Source organism: Micromys minutus (assembly GCF_963924665.1).
Source record: "Micromys minutus genome assembly, chromosome: 1".
Lineage (NCBI taxonomy): Eukaryota > Metazoa > Chordata > Mammalia > Rodentia > Muridae > Micromys > Micromys minutus.
In genome coordinates, this window is record NC_137969.1 from 162,250,096 (window position 1) to 162,263,353 (window position 13,258).

The following is a 13,258-nucleotide window of genomic DNA, read 5'->3' on the forward strand; positions in this document are numbered from 1 at the left end:
GCAGATCTACAGAAAACCCAGGTTTCTTCTAAACATCCCTGGGACTGCTTACCTAAAGTTGGTTATATGAACTCAGACATTTTATTCATGAAAAAAAATTACATTTTAATTTATTCTGTGTTCTTGTGGGGGCGTCCCGCATGTGGAGGACAGAGGACAACCTGCAAGAGTCAGGTGTCTCCCTCTTCCATGTAGGTTCTGGGGTTAGAACTCAGGCCCTCAAGCTTCGCAGCAATTGCCTTTACCCACTGAGCCATCTCGTGGTCCCCTTTTCACTTCTAATTGGGGTGGTTTGTTGCTTGCACCAGAAATACAAGAGCCAGAGGCTTTCTATGTATCAGAAGTGGAAGACAACATGAGAGGAACTCGGTGTCCAGCATGCGGCTTATCACTGTTGAAAAGCATCTTCTCGTAACACATAAAACCATCCACTCGGCCACCCCAGATCTGAGGACATAAGCATCTTACAGCCCGAGAAACTGTAAATTTATTATCCTTGTCTACGGATGGTCACAACACTAAGACGCTAAATCGATACTGGTTCCAACCTCTCCAATCCCACTGAACGGAGTGCTTCATGCCTGGGGACTTGGGGGGAGAATGGGGGGAGAGGTTCACCTCTCATCGTTTCCATTCCCACCTTGGGACCCTCACTCCCTTCTTACCAGTGACACTTCTCCACAGTGCTGGTGCCAAGATATAGACCATGCATCCTGTGGCCTCCTCCTGACAGAACGGAGATAGAATGGGATGCCCTACAAGCATCCTGAATGGAAGAAAACAACAAAAACAAAAAAGGAAATAAGCAGAGAAGCCAGGGATGGGGCATGGTGGCACTCCCTGGCCCACCGGAGTCCCCGAAGTATATCTGCAGTTCTCCACATTCTCCCTCACGCCAACCACTACTCAGGTAGCTCAGCAACTGCTGCCTGGCCTGCCTCCCCATGTAAGTGCACCACCACTAACCCTGGTATCTTGGGACTGGCCTCCTCTCTTCCTGAACCTGCTTTCTGCCCATCTGTCTCTATCTCTACCCTCCAGGACCTCACCTTCCTGTCTCCATTTGCCCTCTGTATCCTGGCCTCTGTAGCAACCATGTTGCAAAAATTGGTCCTTTGGCCCTAAATGACCTCATTTCAGCATTTGCCAGGCTGGACTTTTGAGCCCATGTATAGCAGGCTGTGATCCCAGAGGCAGGTCAAGGGCCCCAGAAACACAGCTGACAGGATGGGAACAGAGTCACCAAACAGCTCTTCTGGAAACTGCCAGCCAGGTTGCTGCCCAGGGAGTCAAAGGAAGGCTCCTACAGCTCCGCCATCTGCCATCCTTGCACACTCCAGACTTTGTTTGGCATGGATGGGACGTGTGATGTAATGGGCATCTGTGTCCAGAGGACCTCCGTTTGGACCCAGGCTTCTTTCTCTCTTAGCTTTAGTGTCTTTAAATGTCATTCACTACAGAGGTGTCCCACAAGGACATCGTTCCTATGCACCAGTGACCAGTTTGAGAAAATATGCAAAATGAAAAAAAATGTCTCTCTAACACAATTAAAACTCACAAAAATACTTAGAGCCAGTCCTTTAAAAAAAAGTCTGTAAGACTTAAGAAAATGATAAAAAGTAAGCCCTCAAGAGGTGATGTCTGTGACCTTGACCTGTCAGAAAGTTCTTAGCTTTTACACTGGAAGGGACATCTAGAAGAGGAAGCATCGGTAAATTGTCTTCATCCAATTTAAAAACATTTTATTTGAGAAAGGGAGAGAAAAGATAGGACACACACAGGGAGAAGGTATTCATAAACACATTTCTCATAAAGGACTAATATCCAGAGTGTAGGAGCACCTCAAACGTGAACAGGAACAACAAACAAACAAAAATGTGCAAAACACACACAGAGACACTTCAGCAGTACATGTTTAGAGTTCTCAGCACACACTGACCAGCATCTTCGATCACTAGGCAATAAAATCCCACAAACCATGACACTATACATCTATCAAGATAGCCAATAAACAAAAAGCCCAGTAACAACATCAAACACTGGGTAGAAAGTAAAGCAACTGGGTCATTTTTCATGTGGAAACAGAGGAAGGTCTAGTCATTGTAAAACAGCCTTACAATTTTTCAAAGAGCTAAGCAAGCCACCACGACAGGATCCAATATTGTACTTTTGAATGTTTATCTTGGAGAAGTGAAATTTAGGTTCACACGAAAACCCTTGTATACTAGTGTTCACAGTAAATTTATTTGTGATAATATCCCCAAGCAGGACACAAGCCAGACATTCTTCAGCGGGTGAACAGATAAGCAAAGTAAGGTGCGTCTACATCCTGGCAATTGCAAGAAGCAAACCACTGGTATAAGAGACAACTTGACCCTGGAGGTCTCATGCTGTTGGTTCTATGCACAGAACATGAGATGACAAAATGGTAAAAATGAAAAAGTCATGGATGCTGGAGTTGGGGACTGGTGGTATCCTAGTTTCATTGCTGTTGCTTAATAAAACATTCCTATAAGCAACACAGGGGAGGAAAGGGTTGATTTGGTTTACAAATCAGCAAGTCATAGTTGGTCACTGAGTGGATGTCCAGGCAATTTGAAGCAACTACTCATAGCACATGCACAGTCAAGAGCAAAGAGAAAAAAAATATATCTTTGCTCAATGCCTGCTTGCTTTCATGTAACTTCTCCTGTCTTACATATTTCATTACCCCTGCCTAGGGAATTGTGCTGCCCACAGTGGGCTGGGTCTTCCTACTTCAATGAACAATCAAGACAATCCTCTCACTCCTTGCAGACCTGCCCACCGACTAACTGAATCTGGATAATTTCTCATATGATGCTCTCTTCATGGGTGACTGTAGTTTGTAGCAAGTTGTCATTTAAAATTAACTATCACATGAGACACTGAGGTGGGAAAGAAGGAAAAGAAAGGTGGGTGTGGCTTGAGAGGGGCAGTGTGGAGCTTGTTTGTGAAAGTGAGCATTCCAAATTTAGTGTTCTGGGTGTGCTGTTACATTTAAAACTTAAACAAAAAACTTCAAGGTATTAGAAGAAATACAGAATATTCTTTTTGTAATTAGTAAATGAAAAACCATGAAATAAGATGTGTAATATAACATCTATTAAGGGGAATATCAACAAATCGACTAAAAGGAACAATGGTGACTGCAGTGGTACAAGCAAAAGCAGGAATATTTGTATTTGAGGCTAGCCTGGGCTACATTGCAAGATACCCTTTCTTGAAAATCGAAAAAACTAAACAGCATATGAGAAAATAGGGCATAAATTATTTTTAAAAATATAGTTAGACATCTAAGCATTCACAAACCTTTGAAAAGATATAATGCCCCTAAAATTAAAGGGACCATGAATCAAAGCTACGAGGAGCCATACTTTATTCTATTGGGAATGCAAAATTAGAAGTTTGCCCCAGATCATGGCTGCTGAAGATTCAGTCTGTACACTCAGATTCTTTTAGAGACTATGAATTGGTAAAGTCCCTTTGAAGGTACAAATAAAAAGCACAGCCAGCCTGGAGTGCTGTAATTCTTACTACCTCACTGTGGTACAATCTTCATGCACACCCAGAGACAGTGCAAGCAAAATGAAACACACACACTCATACACATTCACTCACACATACTCACAGAACACACACAATCATACATTCTCACTCACACAACACTCACACACATACATGCTCACACAATACACTTATTCACACACATTCACTCACTCACACACATTAATTGACTCACACTCATACAACACACACACACACACACACACACACACACACATCACACACACAAACACACAGATTTTTCTGGCTGTGATTTTCATGTTAACTTTATGACCACAAACCTCTAATGATCCACAACCTGGTAATCCTAAATCCTTCCCTGGTAAGATTACTTTTTTCCTCAGTGATTATTTTATACAGCCCTCTACCCCTCACATCTCCAGTGTTCCCCCACCCCATCATAAGCAACTTATCACCCTGTTAACTCTTAGAGGAAACAAAACACCACTCACAGACTCTCCAATCCTCATGGTGTCCTTGTCACCATACTTTCTGCCCACCTTGCCTCCCTGGTCCTTACAAAGAGCATCACTCCATCCCCTATCACCTTGCTGAGGACTACGGCTCAGTCCTGCAAGTTCCCTTCTCCCCTCTTTCTTCTCAGTCACTCTCATTGGTGTACAAGGATACTCCATTATTTACCAGATGGAAACGGAAGCTCATGTGCTACATTCCCTCTTGAGTCCACCAATATGGCTGCTCACGATGGCAGACATATAAGTGCCATTTAAAAAACATCCTTGGCCCTCTTGCATTTGCCTAGTGCTCCTGCTGGTAGTGAATTCAAATTCTGGAGGTTGAAGATCTTGTCTCTATTGTAACCACTGTGTCCCCAAAGACCCAGGACAGTACTGCCCAGCCTGTAGTAGACCTTACTGACTCTTTGATGAGTATTTTACATACAGGTGTGAGGGAAGAGCTGGGGGAACACCTGAATTGTTATAGCACTGCCTCTTGAGAGCAGGTAAGGATTTGGTACCACCTCAGGTTGACTTCAGCTTGACTACATTGCCTTGATGGGACTTAATGAGATTGCAAAGTTTCTGTAAGGCTAAGGACACTGTCAAGAAAACAAAATGGCAGCTAACAGATTGGGAAAAGATCGTTACCAACCCCACATCAGATAGAGGCCTAATATCCAAGGAATACAAAGAACTCAAGAAGTTAGACACCAGAGAATCAAATAACCCTATTAAAAAATGGGGTACAGAGCTAAACAAAAAGTTCTCAACTGAGGAATATCGAATGGCTGAGAAGCATCTAAGGAAGTGCTCGACATCCTTAGCCATCAGGGAAATGCAAATCAAAACAACCCTGAGATTCCACCTCACACCAGTCAGAATGGCTAAGATCAAAAATTCAGATGACAGCAGATGCTGGCGAGGATGCGGAGAAAAAGGAACACTTCTCCACTGTTGGTGGGGTTGTAAACTGGACCAACCATTCTGGAAATCAGTCTGGCAATTCCTAAGAAAATTGGACATAGTACTACCAGAAGACCCAGTTATTCCACTTCTGGGCATATACCCCAGAGAAGCTCCAACATACAACAAAGACACATGCACCACAATGTTCATAGCAGCCCTATTTATAATAGCCAGAAGCTGGAAAGAATCCAGATGTCCTTCAGTAAATAAATGGATACAAAAATTTTGGTATATTTACACAATAGAGTACTACTCAGCTATCAAAAACAATGACTTTATGAAATTCTTAAGAAAATGGATGCATCTAGAGAATATCATCCTGAGTGAGATAACCCAGTCACAAAAGAACAGACATAATATGCAGTCACTGATAATTACATACTAACCCCAGAAAGCTCTGAACACCCCAGAAACAACTTACAGACTATATGAAGTTCAAGAAAAACAAAGGTCAAAAAAAAAAAAAAAGGAAAGAAAAGAAAAATAATTATGCTTAATCTTAAACACACCAAGAAAACTTTGATTATTTCCAGGTTACATCTTGTTTTACAAGTACTTTATGCTCATTGTAACTAGTAAGATTTTAATGCATACTATCAAACCTTTAAAAAAAATCAAGTACTGACAAAATGTATTCATATACTTTTATGCAAAAATGCTTTTAAAATCTGTACATTTATCTTTGTTTTTTAAAAATAAAGTTGTTCAATTAAAAAGAAAAAGAAAACAAAAACAGCAAGAAAGGTGTTAAAAGCCAAAACCTGGGCCTGGAGAGACCACTCTCTCCAGGTTAAAAAGTGGTTAAAAGCATTTGCTGCTCTTGCAGAAGACCTGGGTTTGATTTCTGGAACCATACAGCTCACAGCTGTCCTGTGACTCCAGGTACTGGGGATCTGATGCTTTTCTTCTGGCCTCTGAGAGCAATAAACCTCTATGGGGCACAGGGTGACCCACGGGGCAAAACAAGAGTAAATAAAGAGAAATCTTTATAAATCAAGCAAACAGAAACAAAAGAACAGAAGCCCACATTTCACATGCTGCTGAGAGATTAACTCCAAGCAGACACTTGTGTTTGTAACCTGGGAAGGAGCGTACACTGGGCAGGGCCGACAGCTGCAAATCTCATTAATATACAGAATGCATATGGGTCGAATACAGCTTATTAATGAAACAAACACCTCCATTTGAAAGTGGTCAAAGGCCTTGAATAGACATTTCTCCGAAGAAGATGCAGAGAGACCACAAGGGTGTGGAAGGATGCTCAACCTTAGAGGACATCAGGGGAGTCTAAGCCAGACGCACAGCAAAATAGATAGCATTTCTTCACTAGTTTACTGGGCTGGTTGCGGGATTTTTGTTTGCTTGTTTTTTTTTTTTTTTTTTTTTTCTGCAGAAAAGAGTTTGGCAGTTCCTCCAAAAAGCTAGTTGTAGGCATGCCACGTGGCCTGGAGAGGTGGCTCAATGGTTAAGAACATTTGCTGCTTTTCCAGAAGACAGGGGGTTCAATTCCCAGCATCCACAGGGTGGCTAACAACAGAAGTCCCAGAGGTACCCAACATCTTCTGGCTTCTGCAGGTACCTCTACCTGTTGTGCATGGAAGTACATGCAGACACAACACCCATACTTGTAAAGTAAAATTAAACAATAATTTAAAAGAGAAATGCCATTTGACTCAGCAACTCTACTTGTGGATATACACCCTCAAAGAGCAAGTAGCAATTCAAACACATCTTTGTACATTGTGAATTGTAACATTTTTTTTCACAACAGAAAAAGAGGAAGCAATGCAAATGTCAATCATACCTGAATGAGTGTACTGGCTGGTTTTGTGTCAACTTGACACAAACTGGAATTATCACAGAGAAAGGAGCCTCAGTTGGGGAAATGCCTCCATGAGATCCAGCTGTAAGGCATTTTCTCAACTAATGATCATGGGGGGAGGGCCCAGCCCATTGTGGGTGGTGCCATCCCTGGGCTGGTAGACCTGGGTTCTATAAGAAAGCAAGGGAAGCATGCCAGTAAGCAACATCCCTCCATGGCCTCTGCATCAGCTCCTACTTCTTGATCTGTTTGAGTTCCCGTTCTGACTCCCTTTGGTGATGAACAGCAGTGTGGAAGTATAAGCTGAGTAAATCCTTTTCTCCCCAACTTGCTTCTTGGTCATGATGTTTTGTGCAGGAATAGAAATCCTAAGACAGTGGGTAATGAAACACGGTGTCCATATCAAAGGAATACCCGGGGACTGAAGCTAGATAGGCTTCATGCACACAAGGCAGCCATTCTACTGCTTACACAGCCCCAGCCCTAAGTGAGTACCATCTATCCAGCCTTGAGGAAGAAGGGAATGCCAACCCATGCCACAATACAAACTCTGAAAAGATTCTAAATGAAACAAACCAGGCATAAAAGGACAAATGATGTATGAGTCTACTTTACATGGTCAACCTGAAATAGCCAAAGCCACCAGCCAGAAAACGGGGAGATCTTGATTAGTGAGAATAGGTTTCTACTGGGGACGATGGAAAGCTATGGTTGGAAGACCCTGTCTTCCCAGGGTTCACAGTAGCTTAGTACCTGGCATGGCAATTTTAAGAGGCAATTGGAACTTCAAGAGAGAGCCTAGGACAGGGTAATTAGGTAATGGGGATTGGGGGATCACTATCCTTGGAAGGGATTAATATAGTTTGCATGTGACCCTCATTAGTTATCAGAGAGAAGGTTGGGAGCTGGGGATATAGCTCAGTTGGCAGATTGCTTGGGTAGCAAGTATGAGGTCTTGAGATCAATTCCAGCACTACATAAACTGTTGTGGGGAGGGGTTTATGTATATAGTTTCAACACTCATGAGGCAGAGACAGGAGGATACAAAGTTAAACGTCATCTAAATCATCTACTATATGGAAAGACAACCTGGGATTATCTGAAGCCTGTCTCAAAAGCAACAAAACATACCCAGTGACAACAGAGGGATGGGGGAAGGAGGAAGAGAGGAAAACAGGAAGAGAGGGAAGGAGGGAAGAAGGGAGGGAGGGAGAATTAGAGAGAGAATGAGAGAGAAAGAATTAAAGACCAATCTGGTTCCTTCCCATTCTCTGCCTTCCTGTCTCATTATATGATCTTTCGTTCATGTGCACAGCCCTCCATGATGACATTTACAATGTGATGACGCAGACAAGAGTCCCCATTCGAAGATGACTCAATAGAACTGTCCAACCAGGAATTCTCAGTCTTCACAATCAAAAGCTAAATAAAATCAATTTTTAATAACGATCCTAACATCAAGTATTTTATTATAGCAACGAAACACTGTACAACCAAAGCACCACGCCACACAGAGAAAGGAGTTTGCTGTTAGTGTTTCTCCCAGTTACTCACCCACCCCACCCAGATTATAAAGGCAGATTTTAAATCTTCAACCTTCTTTTCAGATATTCTCTCTACCAGTTAGCACTAAAGCAAGAATGACAGTACTGTTGGGCTCTAAAAGAAGCCCACCAGGCCCTGCCTTCTGGATTCTGCATGCTCTGTACTCTAGTGAGCTTTGCCCATTTCCAGAAACGGTGGGATTTGGAACCCCAGGCCATTCTGGCCGTCCCATGCCCATCGGCATGCCCATGATCAAGACAGGCCCATTGGGTACAGATGGCAGGGCTTGCCAGCAAATAGGAAGTGACAGGGTGGTCTGTGGGGAATTCATTTGCCAATTAGTGACTTGTCTCAGCCCAGCCTCTGGCCTCCACATGTCCAAGGTTTATATCTGCCCCCATACAGCTGAGGTTTGCATCCGGATCTGCCAGGCAACCCTTGAAAAGCCAGCCATGAACACCAAATGAACCTCAGCCCCCGAGAAGTTTTTCCATATCCCTCTAGACATCCACAGACCAAGTCTTCTCCATATGCTTCAGGAAATACACAAGGAGTAAATCAAATTAACTCCACCAGCATCCCCTCACTTAGGGGAGCATGTGTCTCCCATCAAAATGGCTATGAGGCACCGAACAGTCTTTCAAGTAAGCCTTATATCCTCATTGAGTTTTAGAATAAAATTGGGATTTTTTTTTCTGGAGGCAAAACAAAACAACAAACTTGATCATCTAAATATAACTTTTAAAAAATTCTACTTGAGGTCTAGAAGACCTAAGTATATTATGTATGGAAAATGTAAACACAGAAGAAACTCAATAGGATAAACATGTGAATAACACTAGCCCATAAGACAGTGATTCTTATCTTATGCATCATGACCTATTTGGGGGTTGAGTGATCCTTTCACAGGGGTTACCTAAGACCATTGGAAAACACAGATTATGATTCTAACAGTGGCAAAATGACAGAGTAGCAATGAAAATAATTTTAAGGTTGGGGATTGCCACACCATGAGGAACTGTATTAAAGGGTCTAACATCAGGAAGGTTGAGAACCACTGCTGTTAGAGAAGACAAGTCATTGAATACTGTCTTCAAGTCAGTCTCGTGAGGAAGGGGAGGTGAAAATCCACAGAGCCAGGACACTGGTGTGACCATTCCTCTTTATGGCCAGGTTGAGCCCCAGCAGCCACGAAGCATTAGTCCTATGGCCAGAGAACTGTAAAGCTAGAAGCTTGTCTCTAGCATGTGGGCTTTTAGGCTCTGGGACCTTTAAGAGGTGGATCTGGGGACTTGCTCTGTCAGTGCTGTCTTCAGGAAGTAGGTGAGGTGTCAGGAAGCTGGATTTGTCCCCAGGAGACTAAGCGGCTGTGAATCAAGTTAGAGTGTCTTGCTCACTTTCTCGTACCTGTGGCCCAGTGCCCTGTGCACAGTACCTGCAGCCTGACTACAGCCCTTACAAGTTCCACATCTGCTTCTGCATGGTGCTTGTGAGGCCAGGGTGACTCATGGGATGCTAGTGCTGCGGTGGTTCGGATCTCTAGCCATCAGAACGTTCAGTTGCCCACCCTCAGGTACCTGTTGTAGCATCACAGAGCAGAATAAGTTCTAAACCTCCACTGCTCTGAGAGCCTTTCTAATAAGGGGGTTCTTTTTTTCCTGATAATTTCGTTTTCGGTTCCTCTGAATACATTTCCATAAAAATAGCTCACAGGTTTGAGCTCTGTAAGACTTTGCCCAATTTTTCCCTCAACTCATCTTTCTTATGTCTTTAAAAAGACTGCTGCATATTAATTCTATGAAATAATAGGTTTTGCTATGATATTTTTATGTACTCAAACTATATAACATACTTTGGTCATACTGGCAACCCCATTACTCTCTTACTTCAACGTCTCTATTCCACTATCCTTTCTCTTCCCAGTCTCCGTCCTTCCCTCCCTTTCTCCTTCTTTTCTCCCTTCCTGTCATTCTTCCTAGACTGGGTAGACTGTGAGCACCCGGTATCCACTTGACTCCTTTCAAGTATTGGGACTATAGACTCCCGCTACTGTGCCCAGGGGTAGCATGGTACAGACGCTTTGCATTTGTTTGTTGGTTTGTTTATTGGGGGAACACCTGCATCTGGAAGACAACTTGTAGGAGTCAGTTCTATCCTACCATGTGGATGCTGGGATTGAACTCAGAATGTCAGGTTTGGTGGCAAGCACTTTTACTTACTAAGCCATGTCACAGGCCCATCTCCCAGCTTTTCTGTGGGTTCTGGGGTTTTGAATTGGTGTTCACACACTTGCACAGGGAACACTTTGGCTCTAGTCGCACTGCTGCAGGAGCCTTTCCAGAATTCAGAGCTTACAGTCTTATAGACCTTTGTAGGCAAATAGATACTTATCTCCCATATTATGCATATGTATGCATACCTCAGAGATATGGCAAGTTTCGTTCCAGACAACCAAAGTTAAACAAATATGGAGGTAAGAATGAGTCACATCCGGTTATGTTTGTGTTAGACTATAATCTGTGAAGCGAGCAGTAGCATTGTGTCTAAAGAAACATCTAGAACTTAATTAAAACCACTCTACTGCTGAGCTGGGAGATGGCTCAATTGGTTAAATGTTTATGTTACAAGGATTAGGACCTGAGTTTGTACCTGGAACCCATATAAAAGCTGGGTGGGGTGTCCTGTGTCTGCAACCCTCCCTGTGGTGTATGAGACAGGAGGATCCCTTAGGCTTAGTTGCTTAGCCAAGAGGTGAGCTCCAAGCTCACCTGAGAGACGTTATACTAAAAAATGTAAGATATGGGAAAAGTGATTGAGAAAGTCACTTGATTCTACCCATTGGCTTCATGCCCATGTTCACATTTGCACACACACACACACACACACACACACACACACACACACACACACACGAGAAACCACTTTTTATGGCTCTGCATAAAAACAACTCCCTATTTAAATTTTATTACAAAACCACGGTAACCAAGTCCCAGCCTTAGATGCCACTTCTAACTTTAGTTGTCACCCTTCTTCCTCTGCAGCTGTAGCCACTTCCTCCACTGAAGCATCTGTAAGGGCTGGAGGCAGCTTCTTCCCAGATCTTCCTGATGTTCCATTTTGACCTCCATGATTCGTTTTGTTTTGTTTTTGGTTTTTGGTTAAAGTATCTCACACTCTGTGAACCATTACTGCTGAGCTTCCTAATTACTTTGCCCAGATCCATGAGAGGGATAGCTATTTATGGCACCTAAAGCCTTATTAAATGTGTTTATTTCTTACATCATAAGATTTGGGAGTCACCATTACTCCTTGATCCCTGGGATGTACATGTCCTGTTAGCATGCACAAAACATCCATGTCATAGTAAAAGTCTGCCAGAATTCTTGGATGACTAGGTCTATTGCCAGATTTTAAGAATAACCTTTCATGACCCCCCAAGCAACAGACTTCAACAGTGACTTTAGAATATTCAGTAGGCCATGTTGTAAGCAGATGTGCTGTCTTCAGGGCTTTGTTGATTCACATATAGAGAACACAGGGACACTAGATTTCATGTAATTCATTTCTTAACATCTATTCATTTATGTATTTAATCTTTTATAGAGGAAGTGGATGCATTCACACATACACACATACACACACATGCATTCCACATCTCAAGTGTGGAGGTCAGATGACAACTTCTCAGTTCTTTCTTTCCACCATGTATTCAAATTCAGGTCATTGGGCTTGGTGACAGGTGCCTTTACCTACTGAGCCATCTCCTTTTATTCTTTTCTAATACATACATATACATATATACATTTAATGTGTATATTTGTGTGTGTGTGCATGTGTGCATGTAGGATACAGATGCCAGAAGACAGCGTGGGATGCCCTAGAGGCAGAGTTATAGTTACAGTCAATTATGAGGCTCTGCCCACCCTGTGAGTGCTGGGAACCAAAGTCAGGTCCTCTGTAAGAGCAGCAAGAGCGACTTAACTATGAAGCCATCTCTCCCTACCCACTGGACAGCAATTCTTAAAGGCTGTGGGATTTGGGGACTGGTACATGAGCACTTTCTTTGGTGTTGTGATGACAGTTGTATTGGCCCCTAACAAGAGAGTCAGTTTGTCCTGTGACATTTTAAAGCCAGGCTCTGACTTCTAGCTAGCTAAATTTGTCCACACTGGCACCTTCTCCCACAGATAATGTTGCTTTGTCTACACCAAGAATTCTCTTTCTGGTTAGCTAGGTATCTTTCTGATGCCATGCTTATATATCTCTGCTTCCTTCTGCACTTTGAGTCTTGGGAAGGGGTTCCTTTTCTAACACCTCATGAGACAGCCGTGCCCCTCCCCTGAACAGCTTTCATAGAACTGAAGTCAGGTCTTGCTCAAGATTGGGCATGACTAGAGAAATGCATGGCTCCTCTGACCTATCCAGACCACTCAAACTCCTTTCCATAGGGGGAACCACAATTTCCTCTCTGATCATGGGTGATGTGCTTGCAGACAGAGCACTTTTAACATCCTTTGAGAACTCTTCGTTGGCACCCACAACATGGCTGTTGAGGGGTGAACTCTGGACTTGAGCTTTGGACATGTCTTCTTCATGAACCTTCATTCTGTCTAGCTTTTGGTTTAAAGTGACCGATGGTGTGACTCTTCCATCTGCAAAGCACCTATAGCCCATTGTAGGGTTATCAAGTGACCTAACTGCCATACTATTATGTCTCCAGAAATAGAGATGCCTGAGCATGGAGGGAGGAAAGTGGAGCACAGACTGTCTGTAGAGAAATCAGGGCACATATGACGACTATCATCTTTGTTGTCTTATATACGTGTGGTTCCTACTGCCTCAAAAACAATTAAAATGGTAACATTACTGGTCACAAATC